This window comes from Coenobita brevimanus, chromosome 103 (assembly GCF_032717465.1).
Source record: "Coenobita brevimanus isolate Jiangsu-jjx chromosome 103, ASM3271746v2, whole genome shotgun sequence".
Classification (NCBI taxonomy): Eukaryota; Metazoa; Arthropoda; class Malacostraca; order Decapoda; family Coenobitidae; genus Coenobita; species Coenobita brevimanus.
Window position 1 is genome coordinate 6,245,290 of NC_137056.1, and position 24,374 is coordinate 6,269,663.

Here is a 24,374-nt window from a genome sequence, read left to right on the forward strand (position 1 = left end):
ACACACACACACACACACACACACACACACACACACACACACACACACACACACACACACACACACACACACACACACACACACACACACACACACACACACACACACACACACACACACACACACACACACACTCACACACACTCACACACACACACACACACACACACACACACACACACACACACACACACACACACACACACACACACACACACACACACACACACACACACACACACACACACGAGTCCCCACTATTGGACAAGCATAAATACTGGAGGTGGAGGAGATATACATAGATTCCGAGAGGGTGTGGGTGCCAGGAGAGAGAGAGAGAGAGAGAGAGAGAGAGAGAGAGAGAGAGAGAGGGAGCAACACAGTATCAATATAGGTAAATTACACCAGCCAAATAGCAGGTGTGTATTTTTTTTTTTTTTTTTGTCATATTATCATTATTTCTGTGTGTCTCTTTGTTCGAACTGTAACCTTGAAACTTTCGTGGGTTCCCTAGGGTACTCATTCCTGCCTCATAACTAACGCCGTCGGATTTAGTACAGCCACGACCTAGTATTCAGGTACAGTAGTTGGAGTGGCCCCGTTGTCTCAGATGAAAACAAAATTAATGTAGTTTTAATACGGTACAATGGCTCTTGAAACCCTTGCGGTGTCATTAACTACTTCACTCCGGGTACTTCATTCGTAAGTTTTTCATATTAGACGATTTTGTTTAGTTTTGGAGAGTCATAGAACTGGAGGGGTTAGATGCAATCCGTGCTAAATAAAAAAAAAAATGCTTAAGATAAATAAACGTGTCTGTAGGCAAGCTAGCAAGAAATAACTTTGGAAGGACGTCATTGGATTGAATGGGTTAACGTCTTAAGTCAGTGGGTTTATTCAAGATGACCTTAACTCGGTGGGGGTAGCCAGAAATGAATGAAGGTCGTGGTGGTTTACAGTGAGCGACGGGGGTTGTTTCCTTGAAGTGAGTAGGGGGTAACTGAGCCCTAGTGTCACTGATGGTTTATTTGCAGTGACCTATATTTTTACTGCCTGATATAGCACTGGCAACACGGTCATCACACTCTAATTAATACTTAGTCTTGCCTCTAGGTGACAGTGCTGTGGATGTGGGTGGTTGTGTGGTGTGTGTGTGTAGGGAGAGGGTGTTGATGTGTGTAGGTGGATGGGTGGGTGGTTGGTTGGGGGTTGTGGTGTGTGTGTGTGTGCTTTATATTGCCTAGATGAACGAGAATGTGTGTGAGTGGGCATGTAATACTTAGTCGCGATATTTTGTCTTGAATCTTAGCCTCGGATCTTGATGATGATGATGTGTGTGTGTGTGTGTGTGTGTGTGTGTGTGTGTGTGTGTAAGGGGGACTGCTCTGCTCAAACTCTTAGTCGCTTGGTAGTTTGGTTCTGGTTTCATGTTTGGTGGACGCTCTGACGTGGGTTCGAGTCCCCTAGTTGCCAATGAATTTTTTAAGGGGGACGCTCACAGTTTACCAGCTGTCCGTAACATTTATATGACCAAACCTGTATCTTAACACTCGTCTGCTGTCACTGTCTTGTACTTCACCGTTAGAACTGTGTGTCTCATTTCCCCTTCACACACCCCTTTACTCTGTCCGTTACTCTTAGGCTGTATATAAATCAGAGAGAAAGTGGTGTCGTCATTATTATACCTCGTAAGGGTCGTCTTTTGTCTTCATGTTGGTTGGGGGAACTGCAGTATCTCTTCACCATGGATTTATTTAGCACATTTCACCTTCACCTATATGATATCGACCTAAGCTTTGTCGATGATAAACGACCTGAATAACATGAAGATATAATGGTGTAATAAGTGTATCGCTGAGGAGGAAGTGCCACAAAATGTCTTCATCGATGACCACTTTAGCTCACTTCACATAGATAAAGTGAGAGGAGGAGCTGAGGTGATAAGGACGGAGGGAGATAAGGGAAATGTAGGACGCAAAGAGGAGGAGTTGGGTACGGTGGAGAGACCCAGCTTTTTGTCCGTTTCTGAACTGTCAACCATTTCAGACACAAAACACAATGATGCCTCTCCCAGGGTTGGTCGCTCTTGCTGTACTTTTAACTCTAACCTAACCTAACCTAAGCTAAACTAAATTATTCTAAACTAAGCTAATTCCATCTAAACCTACCAGATTTAGTGTGTTTAACGACCTGACTAATTAATCTAACCTAATCTAACAAATCTAATCTAAACGAAACTAATCTAACCTAACCAAACATAACTTCACCTCACCTCACCTCACCTAACCTAACCTAACCTAACCTACCCTACCCTACCCTACCCTACCCTACCCTACCCAAACCTACCCTACCCAAACCTACCCTAGCCTTCATTACGAATATAACCCCGTAGCTGAATAATATGCCCATAGCGAAAATCAGGTAAAGGCATCCCCGTAATGAAGAGGTTAGGGTAAGGAATTGTGATGACGGTTTACTCAACATTTACATTGAGGTGGATGTTTTTTTAGGGTGGGTTTCTATTCCATTTTAGTTTGCGTTAATGATGAGGGACAGAAAGGCGAGATGAGGGAAGTGGGAGAGTGTAATTTGTGTTCATTGGAAGGATAGTTCTCTACGACAAGGATAGTATGTTTTCACCCCCTGTTGGTTTCTTTATTAGTTAATTTGTTAGCAGGATTACTCAAAAACTAAAAGAGAGCTTTGGACAAGATTTGGTGAGTAGATAACCCATGTCCGAGGGAACAATCGATTAACTTTTGGGACCGATGTTTGTTGGTTTGTTTGTCTCTTAGCAGGATTACTCATAAACTAAAGGAGAGATCTGGACCAAATTTGGTGGGTAGATAGCCCATGTCCCAGGGAACGATCGATTAACTTTTGGAACCGATCCAAATCGTATTACAGATTCTGGATCCGGAAAACACTTTTTGCGAAACTTTAACCAATGATGAGAAAACCTAACCCATTATGAAGAGTAGTTTGGAAATTACGTTGCCCTTGTCGGAGAGAGGCGCTCCACTGAGTGCCCCTCTAGTTTTGTAGTTTTATTTTAGGGACAAGATTCCGAGCTAATTTGGTTTGCCGTCATGAAGAGGGAGAGTGAATTTCGGATTTAGGTGGTGGACATATGATGGTGGATTATTTTACAGTGCTTTTACAGAGGGGTTGAGAATTTTATGAATAAGGATTCCTAGATTTGTTTTGAGTTCATGGTGAGGGATAGAAATTAGAAGGAGTAAGATAAGTTCGATATTGAATTTACTTTAGTCTGCAGTATACTGAATTTTTCGTTTATTTATTTATTTTTTTTTATTGGGGTGGGTGGATGAGATGCTATTCCAGATTGATGGTTTGTGTTCATCGAGAAGGGAAAAAAAATTGAGGGAACAACGTGAGGAAAGTAAAGAAGGGATTACTTGAATATCTATTCACTGAGAAGCGTAGGGAAGTTTAGGAATGAGTAATTTCATAGGATTCTAGACTAATTTTGTGTTTATTGAGAAGGAATAGAAGATTTGAGGATCATGGCGAGGGAAGTGTGATGATGCATATTAGTTTTCATTCTTTGAGGGGGATGGAGGATAGGAGGGATGAAGGCAAGGGATGTGATGAAGTGAGAAGGTGCATTATTTAGGATGTTCTGTGTACCTATGAGTGGCCCTATTATGCTGGCACAGTTTGGCAACCTTGGCACTCTGGGATAGGGAGGGGTACGTGCCGTTGGGAAGAAAGAGGAAAGAGCGAGGGGGAAGAGCAGTGATGAGGGAAGGGAGGTGGGAAAGAGAAGAGACGAAGGAGAGGGAGGTGGAGAAGAGAAGAGGGAGGGGGAAGTGGGACAGGGAGAGGAAGATGCGAAAGAGAGAAAGGGGGAAGAAAGGAAAGTAGGTGGGAAAGGAGAGAGGGAGTTTAAAAAGAGAAAAGAAAGGGGGGGAATCGTCATGGGAAGGTAGAGGGGGAGAAGGAGATGGGAAGAAGAGGGAAGGGGAAGACAAGTGGCGAGGGAGGGGAAAGTGGAGAAGTTTTGGAAAGGGGAAAGGAAGGTGTGTCAGTGGGGGCAGAGATGAAAGGAAGACATTAAAGTGGAGAAGTAAAGGAGGAAAAAGCGAGTGAGGGGGAGGAGGAGGAGGGGGAGGAGAAGAAAAGGGAGACGGAGGGGGGGAATAGAAGGAACGGGAAAGAGCTGCGAGGAAAGGAAGAGGGTGAAGGAGGTGGCGATTAGGTGAGAGGTGGAATGGAATTAGGGGAGAGTTGTGGGAGGGGAAAGAAAGGAGGGGGTATAGGAAGAGAGAGGGTACGAAGTGGAAGGTGAAGAGTGGAGGGAGGATAAGAGAGGGGTGAACAGGGGGACGGGGAAAGAGAAAAGGGAAGGGTAGAGGAGGGAGAGAGGGATAGGAGAAGGTGCAGGGAGAAGAATGGGGGAGAGAATGGGCTGGAGGAGGAGGAGGAGAGGCGTATAGGAGGAGGATAGGGATAAGAAAGGAAGGGGAAGAGAGGGGAGAAGAGGAAGGGGAAAGAGAGAGGGAAAGGGTAAGAATGGAGGGGGAGGGAAAAGAAGGTGTGAGAGGAGAGAAAGGGAGGGGAAAGGAAGGAATGAGGAAATAGTAAAGGGGGAAAGGGAGGAGAGGAGGAGGAGGGGATGAGGATAAAGGGACGAGGGGAAATAGCTTGCAGAAGGAGGAGGAGGCTAGAGAAAAGCGAAGGAAGAGGAAGGAAAAGGAGTATGAGGAGAAAGAGGGAACTGAGGAGCAGGATAAGGGAAAGGGAGGTGGGAGGAGAGAAAGAGGGAGTGGAGAGAGATCTGGATGAGGAGAAGAGGAGGTGGAGGAGAGGGTGGAAGGAAGGAAGGAAGGGAAAGTGAGCAGAAAAACGAAAAGGAAGTAGGAGGGAGAGTAGGGCGAGAAAGAGAAATAAGGAAGAAGAAAGAGAGGGGGGGAGGGAGAAGAGAGGAATGGGATAGGACAAGAAAGATGGTGAGGAGAGAGAGGGGAAAAAAGAGGAAGAGGAGGATAGGGCAAGAAGAAAGAGGAAAGAATTGAGACAGGTTGAAAGATAGGGGAGGCGGTAGAGAGATGAATGAAGGAGAGAGGAGGGAGAGGAAAGAAGGAATGGGGAAGACGTAAAGCATAGATACGGAGGAGGGGGAGTGGAGGAGGAAGAAGATAAACAGAGAGAGAGGAAGAGTGGAGGGAAAATGACGGAATGAGGAAGTAGAAGTGAAGCACGAGGTAAACGGGAAGAGGAGGAGGAGGAGGAGGTGGAGGATAAAGTGGAGAGGAGGGGAGGAGAAAGGAGGGGAAACAAGGGGAGGAGAGGCAAGGAAAGGAAAGGAGGGAAGGAAAGAAAGAAGAAATGAAAAAATGTAGGAAGGAGAGAAACAAGGAAGCAAAGGCAAGGAAGAGGAAAATAAAGATGAGGGACGAAGTAGATAAAGCGATAGATAGATGGCCTTCCAAGCTGGCACCGTTAGCCGTGTGTGGTGCCAGGAAGTGCCAGCGTTGTCTGTGGCACTCACTGAACCCCCAGAGAGAGAGAGAGAGGGGGAGAGAGAGTTGTGGTCCCTACGAGGCAGTCTGATCTTAACTTTGATATTTATACCTGAGTCAGAGAAGTGGGAGACAAGGATAATACAGCAGAGAGAGAGAGAGAGGATGGTAAGGAGGGGGAGGGATAAGGGGAAATCTGGAGCGGAAAGGGGTGTGATATAAGGTAGGGGAAGGGAGGGAAGGGGAAGGGGAAAGGGAAGGGAGGAATTGAGTGAGAGGTGGGAGATGAAGAGGAACTGGAGAGAGAGAGAGAGAGAGAGAGAGAGAGAGAGAGAGAGAGTTACATAGCTACACAGACCTTAGCGACCCAGCGAGATGCCTTGACCTTAATTTTTACTGTAAACACTCGAAGTCAGACCCCCCGCCCGAAGAGTACGGTGGGTGGTGGGTGGGCGGGGGAAACAACTGGCTCCCTCCCCACCCACCTGCCCCTCCGGTAGGTGAACACACGTCTGCGCAAATGAGACAACCGCGTGTGGAAATAGCGCACATCCGCGGCCGTGTGCGCAAGGTATATTGATCTTCAGGTATTTGTAAGACTTTGTGTAGACTTTTATCGTAACTACAATACCTGTACAATTAACTTATCTGACTAGACGAGTAAAATTAAGGCATATGCAGGATTGTATTCATATAAATTCTTAAGCTTCAGATGTTTATAGAGCTTTTTAATTCATATACTTTCTTGAGCCAGACGATTTTATTCAGTGGAGTGAGCCATGGGGGCCTGAGAAAAGTAATGTTGTAGTTTAGTTTTTTTTTGTGTGTGATGATCTTATGCTGAATAAAATCGTCTGAAGCTAACGAGCACAACCCCCCTATAGACGTCTTGGTACTGAAAGGTAGAGCCGTCAGGGTTTCTCTCTCTCTCTCTCACACACACACACACACACACACACACACACACACACACACACACACACACACACACACACACACACACACACACACACACACACGGGTGTGTGTGTGTGTGTGTGAGAGAGAGAGAGAGAGAGAGAGAGAGAGAGAGAGAGACTGTTCTACCCTTTCATAAGTAAAGGTTCCTCTCACTGACCTCAGTATGTTCCCCAGTCCTCGGTAGTATAGTGGTTAGTATCCCCGCCTGTCACGCGGGAGACCGGGGTTCGATTCCCCGCTGGGGAGGACCACGTTTTTAATTAAACTTGAATGACGTCATGGAAGTGAAGGAATGGAGGAGGTAGTGACAGGTAAACCCCTTAATTATACCGGTGTCTTTTTTGTTTGTCCTTTCCTTCTGCCTCCAGACGTTTTTATTCTCGCACTGCAGGGGTTAGTGAAGGCTGTATGCAACGAACATTTTCTCCTCGACGCGTCTCCTAAGCTGAGTAAAATCATCTGAAGGCAGCAGGAATAATATTAAGTCACCGTACTGAGCGGAGGACACTGAGGAAACTGATATTTACTTGTCACCGTAAATTTTGTTCTTCTTCCCTTTCACTTAAGGATGTTACTTTGATTATTCTTCTCCAGTCAGACGGCTTTACCCTGTTCAAGAGAGATTGGGGACACTAGGGGGTTATATACAGCCTTGATTAATCCATTCATTAGTAGACAGCTTTCTTGAGTTGAAAATCTTTGAGAAGTGGTCTGATTAGAATAAAATGCACCATCCTCCTCCTCGTCATCATCGTCACTATCATCATATCATCGTCGTCGTCGTCGTCTTCGTCATCGTCGTCCAACCCAGAAGCAAAAACAGGACAAACCAAAAACATACAGAATATATTAGCATCCCAGTGATCAGGGAAGTGCTAAATACATCCATCCATTCATCATTTTCCTTAGCTATGTAAAATATTCTGTTGAAAATGAGGATTTGAGAAAAATATCATGGTACTGGAGTGGTTAATGGAGTTTGTGTGTAATACCTTGGGGTCTGGAGCTGAATAAAATCGTACCTGTGTGTGTGTGTGTGTGTGTGTGTGTGTGTGTGTGTGGCCATGACCGCCTTTAGTCCTTCCTCTGTTTACATCGGCGGCCATCTTTGTTTACCCTGGCCGCCATCTTTGTTTACCTGTGCTGTCCCCGGTCAGGTGATGTACCGGGGCAAATTGCAGCTTCCGGTGACCATATGAGCAGGAAAATTTTAGCGAAGGTCTGATGAGTTATAGATTGATTGATTTTTTTTTTTTAATCTTGAGGAATATTTTCGTTCGCCTCCTGATATATTTCCGTACAATCTGATCTTGCTTATAATTCTTTAACACATCTCAGCACCTCCCTTCTCATTATGTCACCTCCCTTCTCCATATAGGTTAATGTGCTCTGTTTTTATATTACCTGGGCTGATACTAAAATTACCCTCGTTGAAATTTAGGTTGGGAATACGAAGCTGTATAAATATTTTCTGCGTTTTATGTAGTAGTATCGTCGTCATTATCGCCATCGTCGTGTAACGGTAACAATACGTCAAAGGTGTTATGGTGTTGAAGGGGTGAAGCCCAAGATTAACGAAATTGTCATACGTTAGACAGAACACTGCACAAAATCATTCATTGTACTGAAGGGGACAAGGATGATAGTTTATGATTCCTTTACTGCTAGAAGTTTCCCCTGAGCTGTGCAAAATCGTCTGTGGGTAGCCAGAATGAAAAAAAAAAATGAGGTTTGCCCAGTCAGTACAATATTTTACTACCGTCAGACGATTTTAGGCAGATTAGGCGATATATTTTGAATTGGAGGAGTTGTCCGTAGCATTAATCATCTCTTGCAGCACTAGAGTTGAATAATTAAGTAAAATTGTCTGGTGGTAGCGTGATTAACCCCTTCAGTGCGAGGACTTTTGCACCCCTTTTTCTTGCTAATAATAGGACGATTTTAATCAGTTCGTGAGGGATTTTCAAAATGGAGGGATTAAATATACTTATCATTAAACCCCTTCAGTACGAGAGATGTTTCCCAGGTTGAGTAAAATCGTCTGTAAAAAGAATAAACAAAATGGACAAATACGTAATGGGGTTGAAGGGGTTAGCACGAAAAAGCAACACCAAGGGAATTAATTACAGAAGGCATACGACTACACTCTTTCTCAAAAAATATACAATTCAGACTCTCCCTTTTGACATTGGATACAGAGACCCTTGTATTAAGAAGCCTTTGAATCCCGAGGAAAGATTTAATTAAACTGATCCTGCCTGACAAGCTTCTTAGAACGTGGATTTACCTCTCACAAGACAATGACGTTTTTTATTTTTATTTTTTATTTTTCCTTTATTTTTCTTTTTCATATTTTTTTTCTTTTATCATCTCTCATAACCTCCTTTTCCCTTTTCCTTTTCTTTATTTTTCTTTTTCATATCTTTCTTTTCTTTGTTCTTTTATCAAATCTCATATCCTTCTTTTCCCTTTTCCTTTCTTTTTCATCCTTTTTTTTTCTTCCCATTCTTCTCTTGATAATTTAAGTCTAGGAGAGCCCCCTGACGGTGAAGGGGTTAAAAGAGGTTGTAGTATATTTAGCAACTCAAAATCGAGAAGGGTGTCTTTACCTGAAGAAATCGTCAGGAGAAAGCGAGAGGTAATTATGAGGTGTCGTAGGGAAGAGTTTAAATTGGTCCTGCCTAACAAAATCTTGAGAACAGGTAACGAAAAGGAAGATCTGATTATTTCCTTGAAGCTTGTGTGTGTGTGTGTGTGTGTGTGTGTGTGTGTGTGTGTGTGTGTGTGTGTGTGTGTCTATTTCATAGGGTAAAGAGAGGAAGCTTATGTTTCTTACTGCTTTATTTGTATCCCCCCCATTCTCTCTCTCTGTCTGTCTGTCTGTCTCTCTCTCTCTCTCTCTCGTAAATTTTTTTTTCCTATCTTACCACAGGCTCCAACATTCAAGGGAACCAAGTCGCTGATGGCTGAACAGAGGGATACCGTGTGCGTATTCCCGTCGGTTAAGGAAGCTCCCAAACACCTTTTCATGAGCGATTTATTTTGTTTATTACACTTTACTGCCCTCTTGTGTGTTATATAAATCCTTCCAGTATCGCCCATACTCTAGGCCTAGATCGGGGATTAATCGCCCCCCCCCCAATATATATCACTGAAGACTTGTAAAAGCTTCTTTGTGCCGAGGTGGATGCCATTGTCAGCGTGAAGGTGTAAAACATGGCATTGTGTGGGTGGCAGGGTGAAGGACAATGTGACCGTCTGGGTTGAATAGGTGACCGCCGTGTTGGTGTAGTTTGGCGAAGGTGCGGGGCGGGATCCAGGTGGGGCATTGTTTATCCCGCCGCATTTGAATTAGGTCAGGTTTGGGATGGATAGCGTTGATGGGGAGGTGGGAAAGGGCGTCAGCATTGGTGTGTAATTTTCCGGGCCGGTGCGAAAATTACGTACAAAAGGATGTTAACCACCCGTATCCAAAAATGAATCGCTAAGGAAGAGGAGTTTGGGAGTCCTTGCCCCCAGCTGGAATCGAACCTGCGTCGTCCCAGTCCTACGACAGGAAATACGACAGATTCCCAGACGTCCCAGCAAGTCACCCTGTCCTTGTACACACACACACACACACACACACACACACACACACACACACACACACACACACACACACACACACACACACACACACACACACACACACACACACACACACACACACACACACACACACACACACACACACACACACACACACACACACACACACACACACACACACACACACACACACACACACACACACACACACACACACACACACACACACACACACACACACACACACACACACACACACACACACACACACACACACACACACACACACACACACACACACACACACACACACACACACACACACACACACACACACACACACACACACACACACACACACACACACACACACACACACACACACACACACACACACACACACACACACACACACACACACACACACACACACACACACACACACACACACACACACACACACACACACACACACACACACACACACACACACACACACACACACACACACACACACACACACACACACACACACACACACACACACACACACACACACACACACACACACACACACCTTTCCTTTCCTCTCCTTTTGTTATCTTGTCTTTCTTTGCATTTTCCTGTCACGGTGTGCAACTTTTTGCCCTTTCCCGTCTTTTTCTCTTATTTCCCTACTTTTCCTCTTCTCTCTGTCACCTTTTCCCTCAAACCCCACTATTGAGGTCAGCGTACCCCAGGTCAGTCGGCATCAGTGAAGTCCTGTGTTAATTAGGCGAGTCGAGGTCGTAGCACCAGACACGCATGTTCCATATCACCAGCCTCTCATCTCGTCTCATCTCATCTTGTATCATGTCCTCTCCTGTCCTGTCCTCTCCTCTCCTCGCCTCGCCTCGCCTCGCCTCGCCTCGCCTCTCCTCTCCTCTCCTCTCACCATCATCACCCCCACCAGGCACCAGTGTGGGTACAAGTGCCGGTGTAGTCAGGTGTTTTGGCTTAGTTACGATGATCATTTGTCCCTGTACACGTTGGGTTCTTTTTGAAATACTTTAAATTCATACGACCCGTGTCCACTGTTGTGCACTAATAATAAAGGGGACGGAACTAATGAAATAAGAAAAAATCTAGCCATCATCATTATTTCTGTCTATACCTACCAGGATTTCGGTAATCTTTGATGGAGCTTCGAGTTACTGTAGTAGGGTTAACAAAGATGATTTTATTGAAAAAGCCCATTCGGCCTTCTTTTTCAGGTTTCCTTCATTTTTTTTTTTTTTTTCACCGTATCAGTAGCTATGTTCTGTACTAAAAATGTCATTTGTGTCTTGGAGTGATAGACGGCATTCACTGGCTTGGACAGAGCTTAAATGATTTTGCAGTACTTCAGAAATGAAATGCAAGCATTTTCAAATGCAACAAGGTTCCAAAGGTGAAAAACCAAGTCACTTGAACTTATATCTAACATAACATTTCTTTAATTACGAAGGTAGTTCTTTTATGTCTTCATCAACAATGGACATCCCTGTTCCTGTTGAGGGCCCAACAAAATCTCCAGTAAAGTATCCAGCCTGATGTGATTCGTCTCTTCATTCGGTTGTAACCTATCCGTGTAAAAAAATTTATGGTAAGCTACGACTGAACAAGGGAGTGTTGGGGATGTATTATTATAATCTGTTAATCGCCCACTGATTGTTAGCCCCTTTAGCCCGAGAACGCCATTTGCATTCTTCCTCACACCAGACGATCCTATCCAGCTTAGAAGAGATTTTCCGAAATGTGAATCTTAGCCTTCAATAATCCCTTAAGAATTTCCCAGTGCCAAGTTTTCAAGAGATTCTCTGTAGCCTGAGTAGTGTGTGGCGAGGCATTATCGTGAAACAGTTCTTGGTGCTGGGAAAATGCCCCATCTTGCCAGTTTATAATCGTGATTTGACACCATCAGACTTCCACCTTTTCCCCAAACTGAAGAGGCACCTTTGAGGCCTACGCTTCTAGTCCGATGAAGACTTCCAGAAAGTCAGACGTTAGCACCGTCTGCAGGACGCATCTTTTTACCACATAGACTTCGTTTCCTTGATCTACCACGACAGTTAGTGTCGCAGCAGGCAAAGGCAGCTGTGTCGAAAAGCAGACGATAAATGTGTCTAAATCTCCTCCATGTGACCATCATTGTAACTTGTCTACATTCAGAAGTAAAAATGAAACACGTCTGACCTCCCACGTATGCCATCCCACCTCTGCCCTGCCCTTCCTTTGCCCTCCTTTAATGCCCTGCCCCACCCCGCCCCGTCCTGTCCTTACTCAGCCCTCCTCCAGGCATGTGTTATATTTTGCCCTGTCCATTGACCAAGTCCAGATGCAGGCGACTCTGAGAAGTGCCCCACCCTCCAGGTGACCGTGTGACCTTGTCCTGTCCTGCGTCTCACCCTCTAACTTCCCCTTCATCTCCCCAGGCCGTTATCGAGTTTGCACGCTTGCGCCTGTGTGTGTGTGTGTGTGTGTGTGTGTGTGTGTGTGTGTGTGTGTGTGTGTGTGTGTGTGTGTGTTTTATAGTAAATCTTAGATTTACTGCTTTTGTAAAGCCAAATCTTCAAGAGCTTTGACCACGTTATAGTCCGAATGATGGAGTTGTCCAGTTTTTTTAGGAAGTAGCTGCTTTTTAAGAAATAACTACAGAAACAGTTAGCCTTGAAATCGGGAGTTAGGCAAAGAAACTCGACTTAATTCATAACTTAGTCTTCTTACACGGGTGCCAAGCATATAAGGAAAAGAAATTTCGGAGTTAAAAGGATTATTTTGCATTTCCTTTGTCAGAAAAGATACTTAAAAATAAATAACATAATAATTTTCCTTCCTGTAGTATTCCTTGCGTAAAATAAAACATATACGTACGTTTACATATTTTTACGGAAGTCCATTAACAGTTTAAGTGCCTTTTTTTTCAGTGTGAATAATATCACCCGGCATAATTGTTAAGTACTGTACAGTGTTTATTTTTTGTAACCTTTGTATAAACAGTTCGGTACATGATGTGAGTTTTCTTGACTGTATTATATGAGTCCTTTATCACTCTTATTTTGGCCTGTGCTGACGTGACCTTCTCTCTCTTTGACAGGTTGGGTGAGGTTCCTGGCCAGGCCCCCTCCACCGTGCCACCCTCAGGTATGCTAAACACACACACACACACACACACACACACACACACACACACACACACACACACACACACACACACACACACACACACACACACACACACACACACACACACACACACACACACACACACACACACACACACACACACACACACACACACACACACACACACACACACACACACACACACACACACACACACACACACACACACACACACACACACACACACACACACACACACACACACACACACACACACACACACACACACACACACACACACACACACACACACACACACACACACCAATACTGTAGTCCCTTGGTCGAAGTAGCTTTATTTATTTATTTATTCATATATTTTTACGTCTCTACTCCCAGCCCTATTCTCTTTGCCAGGGGAAATTTCGTACTGTAGCACTTTTTCCTTTTATTTTCCCACATTACACTTTGAGGAAGCTCCCTAACACCTTTTCGTAAGCGATTTATTTTGCTTATTATTGCTGTCCTCCTCTGTATTGCGTAAGTCCTTTCAGTATGGCCATTCTCTGCATAGGTAACGTACAAAATGATAGTAACCAACCACATCCAGAAATAAATCGCTTGGGAAGATGTGTTAGGGAGCTTCCTAATTATTTTAACTTGTATCCGTTTTTGTGGCAGGCTGTTCTTTATGGGATTTTCTTTTATTTTTTTTTTTTTTTTTTTTTTTTTTTTTTTTTTTACAATTTTGTGCTGTGTCTTACGCCTCAGGTTTTTTTCTTGTAATTTTGGTATCCGTGATTTAGATGTTAAGCTGATTAGTTTTCCGTGAGACTCGAGAACTGATTATGTAACCCGCTTTGTATTATCTCTCGGGTCATGGATTTTTCTGTACCCTGTAATCTGTCGTGCCTTGATGTAGGTTAGTGTTCTGATAGTTTTTTTTTTCCCTGTTTCTTTCATTTTTTTTTTTTTTTTTTTTTTTCCCGTGGTGGAGAGGTGATGTTTTATGTTGACCGATTTTTTTTTTGTATCGTATGATAAACCTTTTGTCTTTGTATTTTTTTGTATCCACGATTTGGGTTATTTTTTGTTTATTTACTTCTTTTTTTTTGTTAAGTTGGTTCGTTTTTCATGGGAGTTTGGCTGTATTTCGTACCCTGAATCCTGTCCCATATTTCGTATATTGACCATTATTATTATTATTATTATTATTATTATTATTATTTTTTATTTATTTATTTTAGTCTTATAATTTTTTGTACTCTTGATGTTGGTTAATTTTGACTTTTTTTTTTGGGGGGGGTCTTAATCCTTAGAGTCCAATGACGTAATATTTATTTTAGATTTTATTAAATTTTGGAGAGAGTTTTCGAACTGGAGCAATTAGACACAACCTTCATTAACCCCTTCATTAAGCCCTCATTAACCCCTTCATTAAGCCCTCATTAACCCCTTCATTAAGCCCTCATTAACCCCTTCATTAACCCCTTCATTAACCCCTTCATTAAGCCCTCATTAACCCCTTCATTAAGCCCTCATTAACCCCTTCATTAAGCCTTCATTAACCCCTCCATTACTAGTCGTCCCTAAGCCAAGAAAAATCATCTAGGGTTAGGAAGAGTAAGATAAAGAAGCGCGTCTTTGGATTAAACGTTTCAGGAGTTATGTAACCATCTTGTATCCTCTCTCCTGTCTTGGCTTTCTTTTGTATCCTGTCAGATATTTTTTGGCTGTCATTTAAGGATTCGAATTTATGATGGATTAATTTTTCGTTGGCTGAGGAAATATTGGTGAAGAATCTTGAAAAAATTTTTACGATAAACAGGAAATCTTCATAGCATTTTTTTTTTGAGTAATCGTTCAATTTTCTTTTTCACCATAATATTAATTCTAGTTCGGTTGTGAAATACCTGGAAGCTGTATGAGAGATAACATAAATGTAAACGAGCATTCGTATGTCAGGCTTACGTTTGAGATTATTTTTTTTTAGATACGGCCTTATATGTGTTTGATAATTACGTAGCCTTGTTTATGTCTTCTCTCTCCTGCCGTGACACTCTTTAAATCCTGTAATCTTTTTTTTTTTTATGCAAGGAAGGAGGAACCAAAGGCCAGAAACCCTGAATGTAGGTTAGTTTTTCTGATTTGGTAGTTTTCCATGGCATTTGCGTTTTTTTCTTTTGTTTCTGTATAATTTCCCTATATGTTTGGTGTTTCTCGTTTCATGGCTATTTTTGTACCCTCTGAATTTCTGTACCCCTGAGTTATATTAATGTAATTTTTTCTCATGGGATTTCAGAATTAATGTACTAAATTGTTATGTAACCTAATTTATCTCCCGTCCTTCATGTCCAGGCACTTTTTATTTCGTGTAATCAGTGTACTCTATATTTAGGTTAGTTTTTTCTGATACGTTATTTTTTCATGCATTTGAGAACTGATAATTTTTTGCCTGTACACGTGATTTTGATTATCGTATTTTTTTTCCATTTCTCCTTTTTTTTTTTTTTTTTTTTTTAGGTGGGTCAGTTTTTCATAATGTTTAGGGTCGTGTGGTTTTCAGTCCTATTTTATATATTTATTTATTTATTTTTATTTATTTTGCTATGTGGTTTTGTTGATTTAGGTCTCCGTACTCTGAGTGGCTTTGTAACACCTCTTCCTTAGCGATTTTTTTTGCATACCTGTAGTACACCTGAACATTGTCTTCCAAGTGACTCGTGTTTCTTGGCAGTATTTTAGGTCATGAGTCGTGGTATTTGGGGTAGTGTGACGTGGTATTTTAGGTTGAGTCGTGGTATGTTAGGGTGAGTCGTGGTATTTTAGGTTATCAGTGGTATTTTGGGTTGAATCGTGGTATTTTAGGGTGAGTCTTGGTGTTTTAGGGACAGCTATGGAAGACTGTATCCATGAGTCAGAATTCTGTAGTATGACTCCTGGTATTTTCTGGTCTTTAGGTTATGAGTCGTGGTATTTTAGGTAAGGAGGTTGAGTCCTGCCATTTTCCTCCTGGTATTTTAGGTATTGTGAGTCTTTTATTTTTTTCTTATGCTGTTTTAGGTATTGTGAGATTTACCTTTTTTTCTCATGGTATTTTAGGTATTGTGCGTTACCTTTTTTCTCATGGTATTTTAGGTATTGTGAGTCTTGCCTTTTTTTTCTCCTGGTATTTTAGGTATTGTGAGTTACCTTTTTTTTTCTAATACCATCTGACGTCTTGCTTTTCCCCTCCATGGTATTTTAGGTATTGAGGTTGTGAGTCTTGGTTTTTGTGTGGTATTTAAGGGCTTTAAGTGTGGTATTTTAGGGCTTTAGGTGTGGTATTTTAGGGCTTTAGGTGTGGCACTTTACGGCTTTAGGTGTGGCACTTTACGGCTTTAGGTGTGGTATCTTAGGGCTTTAGGTTATAAGTTACGTCTGAGAGATGGCTGGAAATCACGTGACCCGATAACCCAGATCACTTTTATCTGTCTCCCCCTCCCCTTATCTGTCTTTCTCTCCCCCTACCCTTGTCTGTCTCCCCTTCTCCCTACCCTTATTTAGCTTCCTCCCCCCCCCCCTACCCATATCTGTCTCCCCCTCCTCCTCCTCTTATCTGTCTCCTTCTTCCGCTACCCTTATCTATCTTCCCCTGACCCTCCCCTTGTCTATCTCTCCCTCTCCCTCCCCCTCCCCTTATCTATCTCTCCCTCTCCCTCCCCCTCCCCTTATCTATCTCTCCCTCTCCCTCCCCCTCCCCTTATCTATCTCTCCCTCTCCCTCCCCCTCCCCTTATCTATCTCTCCCTCTCCCTCCCCCTCCCCTTATCTATCTCTCCCTCTCCCTCCCCCTCCCCTTATCTATCTCTCCCTCTCCCTCCCCCTCCCCTTATCTATCTCTCCCTCTCCCTCCCCCTCCCCTTATCTATCTCCCCCTCTCCCTCCTTCTCCCCCTAACTGTCCCTCCTTTTTACTTGCCACCCTTTCCTCATCCTCTCGTATATCTTTCTGTCACCTCCCCACTTTATCTACTTCCTCCTTTATCTACTGCCTTCTTCCTCCCCCCAATTTTTACTGCGTCCTTCCTCCCCCTTGTAATCTTAAGCTGTACGTCTTTTCCTTTAAGTCTGTCCTTGGTTTTGTCAATCCCTCCTCCTTCACCTATCCCTCCTTCTTCATCTATCCCTCCTCCTTCATCTGTCCAGCCTCCTTCATCTGTCCAGCCTCCTTCATCTATCCCTCCTTCTTTATCTGCCCCTTTTTTTTTATCCCTCATTCCTTTATCCATCTATCCTTCCTTATCCATCCATCCCTCCTTCATCCACCTCTCCTGCTCCCTTTTTCTTCTGTCTCCCATCTCCAGCTTTGTCTGTCACGTAATATCCCCCTTTAAGTCTCTTTCTGTTTTATCTCCTCCTCCTCCTTCTCCTCCTCCTCCTCTTTCTCCTCCATCGCCAGTTCTATCAGTCACACAGTAGGCAGTGGAATTGAGTAAGACTTAGAATTAGCTAGCTATTTATGAGAAAGACAGAAAAAGATCAATTAACTCTTGGACAGAAAAGATGGTGTGAAAAGACGGGTGCTGAGTGTCCATCGTTTGCGAGAAGTATGGAGGCAGAGTTCAGCAGTATCCCGTGTAATAGCGATGGTAAATAGGAACTTGTGCAACAGTGGTGAGAGAGAGAGAGAGAGAGAGAGAGAGAGAGAGAGAGAGAGAGAGAGAGAGAGAGAGAATACCTTTGACTCCACCCTATTATGCGCGCAGTGTGTAGTGAGTCCCCCTTCTCCCCATCTCTCTCTCTCTCTCTCTCTCTCACACACACACACACACACACACACACACACACACACACACACACACACACACACACACACACACACACACACACACACACACACACACACACACACACACACACAATGAGAGAGAGTACAGTCCGTTGTTGAAGGGAAAGGGATAGTCATGCGGAAGATTGTGGATAGTTGAAGGTTGGAGGAATTAAGTTTTTCAGACATAAAATAGACAGGTCTTTTTTTTTTGCCTAATCAGAAATAAGAACGCACTCAGATGTCAGGTTTGCCCAAGTTCTATTATTTCTTCTGTAGTGTTACCGCGTGATTGTTGTGATGACTGCTTTGATGGACGCGTGTGAGGAGGGGTGGAAGGGCGAAGGGAAGAGTGATTAGCGTAACAGTGGCTATGGCTGATTACTGATCAGTGAGAGGAAGAGTGTAAAGGGACAGAATTCTAAGACATGGCATTATTAGCAGCTTTGGAGGAGGAACAGTGGTCATCTATAACAAGAGCTTAAGAAGAAGAACGGAAACCTAAGATAGACGCAGGTAAAAGAATGAAAACAGTATGAGGACAGAATGGGAAGATTTGTACTAGACTCAGCCCTGTTCAGCCCAGGATGAACAGGAATCTAAAAGCACCATAACAAAATCGCCAGCTGTGAACCTCTGACGGAGCCCATACTGGTGGTCAAAATGGCTATAGGAAAGAAAGTGATTCAGGATCATATTTCACTGGATTGACTAAAAGTACGTCATGCAACTGGGCGATCGTTAAAGGTTTGGGAACGGTCATTCTTCCTCGGGATAAGTTCCTTGAGAGCAGGCTTTTAGGAAGGAAAAGAGGTGCAAGTTGACAAAGGTCCTTATTCCCGTTTATATGTCAGCCCTCATTCCAAGCTTTATACAGGGTGTCAGTGTATGGTGGGGTACTCCTTGTCACTGTCTGGAAAATTGTCGTATATTTGGAAGGACCTCTTAGAATTACAAGTGTTTACCCTGTTATCATTTTATATTTCCATTAACCCTTTTCATCTTTGTAGCGTCTGTTATTTTTCGTCCGGTGATTGCAGGCTTGATTATTACATCATGAATCAACCAGTATTTCTACCATCCCCACACCAGTAGAATGAACCGTCCTCGTAACACACAAGATTGGGGAGGGAGGGATGAGTATGCAGTATATGGGCCATCCTGTGTATCAGTCGCACCCTACATTCCCTTATCAACCTTCCATCCATAAATTTCTGTATCAGTCTTCGTATGTAAAATTTTAATCATGGTGTAGGCTACTCGATTACGCGTAGATTCATCAGTCAGTCCTTGCTATTCCCCCTGCCCGTCCCATCCACCCGTGTTATCAGTCATAATCTATCATTCAGTGTCCATGAGGTTATATTTATCAGCAAGGTGATTCCCCCATTGTTGCTACACGTGATGTCAATGAATTAACCTAGTCGTGTGTCCTTGTATTTTTTTTTTTTTTACTACTTTTTCTTCTTTTTTCTGGCACGGGAGGAGGGTGTTGATAAGTGTCTCTGAATGTGGTGATAAGGGGAGAGTTACTTGAATTCGACTCCATTATCTGTGTCTAGAAATACCCGGTCCTTGTTTGGGATTCCGTTTTATATGTGTGCTCATTCCATCCGGCGCCTTCATCCCTTTCCCTGCTGCCTAAATTGCTTGGGGTTATCCTGGTCCTTCAATTTAGTTTCATCCCCGCACTTTTGCCATGCTATTTTCCTCCTGTTCCTTGAGATTTAATTTTTAATGCTTTTCGTGTGTATGTTGTATACAAATTTATTACAGTACTACGGTATATTTTAAATGTTTTGTGGGTTCTAGAGGCAGTGGAAAAGAATGCAGAGATTATTTTTTACAGTTGTATACAGTGCATTATTTACAAGGATGTGAGGACTGTACATAAAGTATATTCAGAGACATACAGGAGGCTTCTAAAATCTTCCCTGTATTAGACAATTAAGAGCAAAATATGAGCACAGTGTGTGAGTAAATTTAGATGCTGTGTTTTACGTGGGCGTGTGTGTATAGGTAGCGGATGGTGTGGCCAGGTGGGGTTTGGGGGCTTGGATGTTGGGCCAGTGGTGTCCTGATTGTATGGTGTGCTTGTGATTGGGGTTTATAAGTGTTAAGTGAGGGAATACGTGTGTCGGGTGTCCACCAAGATTCCCTCAAGTGGAGCCTTCGTCTTGGAAATAATTCTCCAGGCAGGGTTCTTCTGCTATAGGTCCCAGTTGCTGAGGAGTGAGATGGACTGGGCGTTGCTGAGGACTGAGGTGGTGTAGGCGTTGCTGAGGAGTGAGATTGAGTGGGTGTTGCTGAGGAGTGAGATGGAGTGGGTGTTGTTGAGGAGTGAGATGGAGTGGGTGTTGTTGTGAGGGGTGAGGTGGAGTGGGTGTGATGGCTGACTCGAGGTGCTGGTATATTGTGGAAGGGTTAAACATCAGCTGGAGAATAAGGGTGGGTTTTCTCGAACATATTTTCGATAGATTTCCTGTCCTAACTTATTATTATTATTATTATTATTATTATTTTTGAGGAAGAAGTAAAGTCATGGAAAACTCTGTACTGACCTTTCTCTGTCCTTCCTTCAAAAGTTAAGATATTTTTATGGTTTTCTTCCTCTTTTAACTATTATTTATTTTTGTACGTGGGACAAGGAACACGGGTTGGCTCATCTCTCTCTCTCTCTCTCTCTCTCTCTCTCTCTCTCTGTCTCTCTCTCTCTCCCTGTCTCTCTCTCTCTCTCTCTCTCTCTCTCTCTCTCTCTCTCTCTCTCTCTCTCTCTGTCTGTCTCTCTCTCTCTCTCGTCCAATCCTTGAGAAAACATGACAATTAAGGCAGAGATTGGATCTTAAATATATAAAAGAATCTCACCCCAGTATGACAAGGGTAGTACCGAAGCAGAATCAGAACTAGTGAATGAGCAAAGAGTAAATTTTTCTCGTAAAGTGTCCACCGAATGACCTGAGGAGCTTAATGAGGATTGGTTTTGGTGTTAGAGCTTCTGTGAGGAGAGCTGACGTTGAGATGTGTAAGTCTCTAAGATGAGCTCGGTTATAAGAAGCCCTAGCCTCTAATATATGCTAGGTATGTTGTGGTGGCGTGAGATGGACTGGTTCCGAGGTTTTGTGGTCTTTAAGATAAGGCAGAACGGGGATTATTGTACTACTGCCTAAGAGCTTTATTGTTCCCCTGTAGCTGATTTAGAGAGAGAGAGAGAGAGAGAGAGAGAGAGAGAGAGAGAGAGAGAGAGATTCCCTTTGTATGTTACTGGAGCAGTGGATCCAACTGTGGCAGAGGAGTTAACAGTCAATTCTTTGTATAAACCAGACTGCACAGTCCTCGGTTTTGCCCTTGCAAGGACACTCAAGCTTTCTCACGCAGACAACCCCCCCCCCTTCTCTGTCTGTCTGTCTGTCTGTCTGTCTGTCTCTCTCTCTCTCTCTCTCTCTCTCTCTCTTACCATAACTCTATATAACATTAGCTCTCACTCATTGCACCATCCGTTCTCATAGCTGACTTTCGCATGAGGCCACCTTTAAATGATGCGCTCTGCAATCCATATATTTCCAGTACAACTTCTGCAGTGCCTACCAGTCTGTTCTTACGATGCCTTCGTCAGATCCATTAATGTTACAACTTTCTGTCCACTTCCAAAAGCCAGACATTTCGGTTCAAATATCCGATTGCCAACTTCCCCTGCCCCTTGCTAACTTGCCCTGCCCCTCTCCCTCAAAAATGCAGTCTGTTCTCCATCCATCAGCTTTTCTTTTATGCTTTCACAGATCATACCTGGAATGGCTGTTACCCCTGAATGCTGGCAACACTTTTCGTTCACCAGAATGCTAATTGTAATCGTAATTAGATGTGTTTAAAAGTATAATATCTGTGTAAATATTGCCAGTCTTTCCCGTAATCCTTTTCACCTGGTGCTTTAATGTAGTCTCGTTAGTTTTGGCCCTCAATTTTTTTTTTTTTTTTTTTTTTTTTTTTTTTTGTCGTCCAAGAGTGTATTGACGCAGTATGCCTACAGCTCTCCTTGTGTAAAAATAACACGGGCAAGAGCTATTCTTGGAGTGAAAGCCATTCGGGTTGTATTGCATCAGAGCAGCAACAGAGTCTTCTTAGTGAAACCATCGTCAGCACTGGAGAGGCCACACACTGGTCGCCTTCAGAAATACCACAACCCCACACGCAGCCCAGACTTGAGTAGAAAGACATTCCACAGCTGACACACTACCCGTAGCTCCACAGTGTCCAGTCACAAGAAGAAACATTCTAGCACCACACCAGCCGTTTCTGCAACGTCCTCACTCTCATTATCACTTCCATCTAGATAAGAGACCCTGTTCCCGATCTTTCCTTCTAGATTAGAGATCCTGTTCCCGATCCTGTCCAGCAGACGAGCTCACTGTGTCCTTAGGTGATGACCCCGGACACCCTAGACTCCTAGAGACTGCTGATGAACCGCTTTCACATTGTACCCACCACCAGCAAAGGGCACTGTGGACCATGATGAAGCAAGAACATTAGTCAGAACCTCACCTTCAAGCAACAAGAATGAAATAGAACCAGGATGAGGCACTAGAACATTAGTCAGATTCAGAACTTTAACGAGCAGTAGTAGGTGACAGCCACGTAGTAAAGGAGATAGAGAGACAGTGCCACTCACCAGCAAAGGGCACTGTGGATCATGATGAAGGAAGAGCACCAGTCACAGCCCCTCCTTCAAACTGCAACTACAGAACGAACACTTACATCCAAAACTTTTTCTGTTACCGGCACTACCCGTTAAAGCCATGTCCCTATTCCACTCAGGTAGCAACACAAAGTACATATCACACACAACCGACTATGCTCAATCTGTAATGTGCCCCCCGCCTCCCTTGCCACAAAAAAGAAAAAAAAAACTTATCTCATGCAGGTCATTTTTTTACAACACAGACAATCCTTGAACAAAATCTCTTGGTTAACTGTGGAAGCACGCGGTTTGAGGTGGCCTGATTGTGATGTAAACCCCCTTTCATATTATCCTTTATATATTTAGTTTCTGCCATAGCCTCATAGTCAGCAGAACGTCAGAAATCCAGCACCGTATTGGGGACTAAAACATTTTCACGTAGCCGCTTGAACGCTTATTAATTGCAAACATATTCCAATTGATATAGAGCCTGGCAGATAGCAACACACTGCAGGCTTGTCGGTGTGTACTCATTCGTGTTGCCGTGTTCATTGATCCACACAGCACTCGCCTCTGCACAGCGTTGAAAGGTTTCATTTAATTGCACCCTTGACCCGTGAAAATGATCGGTGGTTGGGATGCGTGTGTTCCTAATTAGGGTGATCATCATGGCGCCACCGTCCACTCCCTGGGCTCGTGGTCTGGGAGGTCATCTGGAGGCCGCTGCTATAATCCTTCCGCCGTAACTTGGTCCCCAGATTTTCGTCCTTTTGCAGTTTATCTTACGTAGCAGTTCAAAAAAATGTCACAGCTCTACATCCTTTTCTTCGCAGCTTGCGTCATATTTCAGTGTTAATCCATTGTTACACCTCAGCAATGAAGATGGAAAGATGGCAGTTTTAGGTCAGGTTTAAGTGAAAATGTTATAAAAACGTGTGTCTGTTCAGGTGCTCAGTATAAATGTAATTAGGGTGATGACAGGAGTGTACAGTATGCTGATTTAGTATGAAAGTGGTAGGCCTAGAAGATAAAATATGGAAAACAAATATGTGAGAAAGCGAGGTATGGAAGATGAGAATTCTGAAATTGACAAGATATCGAAGTGGATGGCTGGAGAGTGTGTGAAGTTTGAGTTTGGATTGTTAGTCTTCAGTAAATCCTTCATATTGAGGGGTCTCGTAAGCTGAATAATTTTGTCTTTCCTTGGCAAGAATGAAATTAAGAGCCATGTCATTGTAAGTACATTAATTGTTTGATGGAACCTTCACAAATTTGTATATCACTATTCATATATTTTATCATTATGGAACATGTGTAATTCAGCGGGGTATGAACTGCAGTGTGAACGTTGGATTTTTAGCCAGTCTTTTTATACACTGATGAAACAAGCCGTGGTGTTTGGATAGATATTTCTCATTTTACCTGAAATGTCCAGCAGAAAACATTACAACACAGCACAGAGCACTAGAACGCAGCAAAATACAGCTAAATACACTACAACAAGGCAGAAAACACTATGACACAGCACAAGACAAAACAGCACACCTCGAATCATGAATATATCGCAAAGCACCTCTGGACACTACAACACAGCAAAAAGCATTACAACACATCACTAACACAGCGTCCCATGGCGTGCAGTAACATCCTTGACAAGATGCGGGCAGGGGGCTTACAGTACGTGGTAACCCGCATAGGAAGCTGGGTAATGGG

The 24,374-nt window shown here is 43.3% G+C and overlaps 1 protein-coding gene and 1 non-coding gene across 2 annotated transcripts in view; both read left to right on the top strand.

Annotated features, from left to right (window-relative positions):
• The first annotated feature begins 350 nt into the window (after positions 1-350).
• The window catches only part of LOC145415715 (uncharacterized), a 243,273-nt gene continuing 219,249 nt past the window's right edge, over positions 351-24,374 (top strand). The window contains exon 1 of the mRNA XM_080284939.1: positions 351-419. The gene's annotated coding sequence lies outside the window, so the exon portion shown is untranslated. The remainder of the gene's footprint in view (positions 420-24,374) is intronic.
• Positions 6,621-6,692, top strand: TRNAD-GUC (transfer RNA aspartic acid (anticodon GUC)). Its single transcript has one exon. It is a non-coding gene; the product is annotated as a tRNA-Asp (tRNA).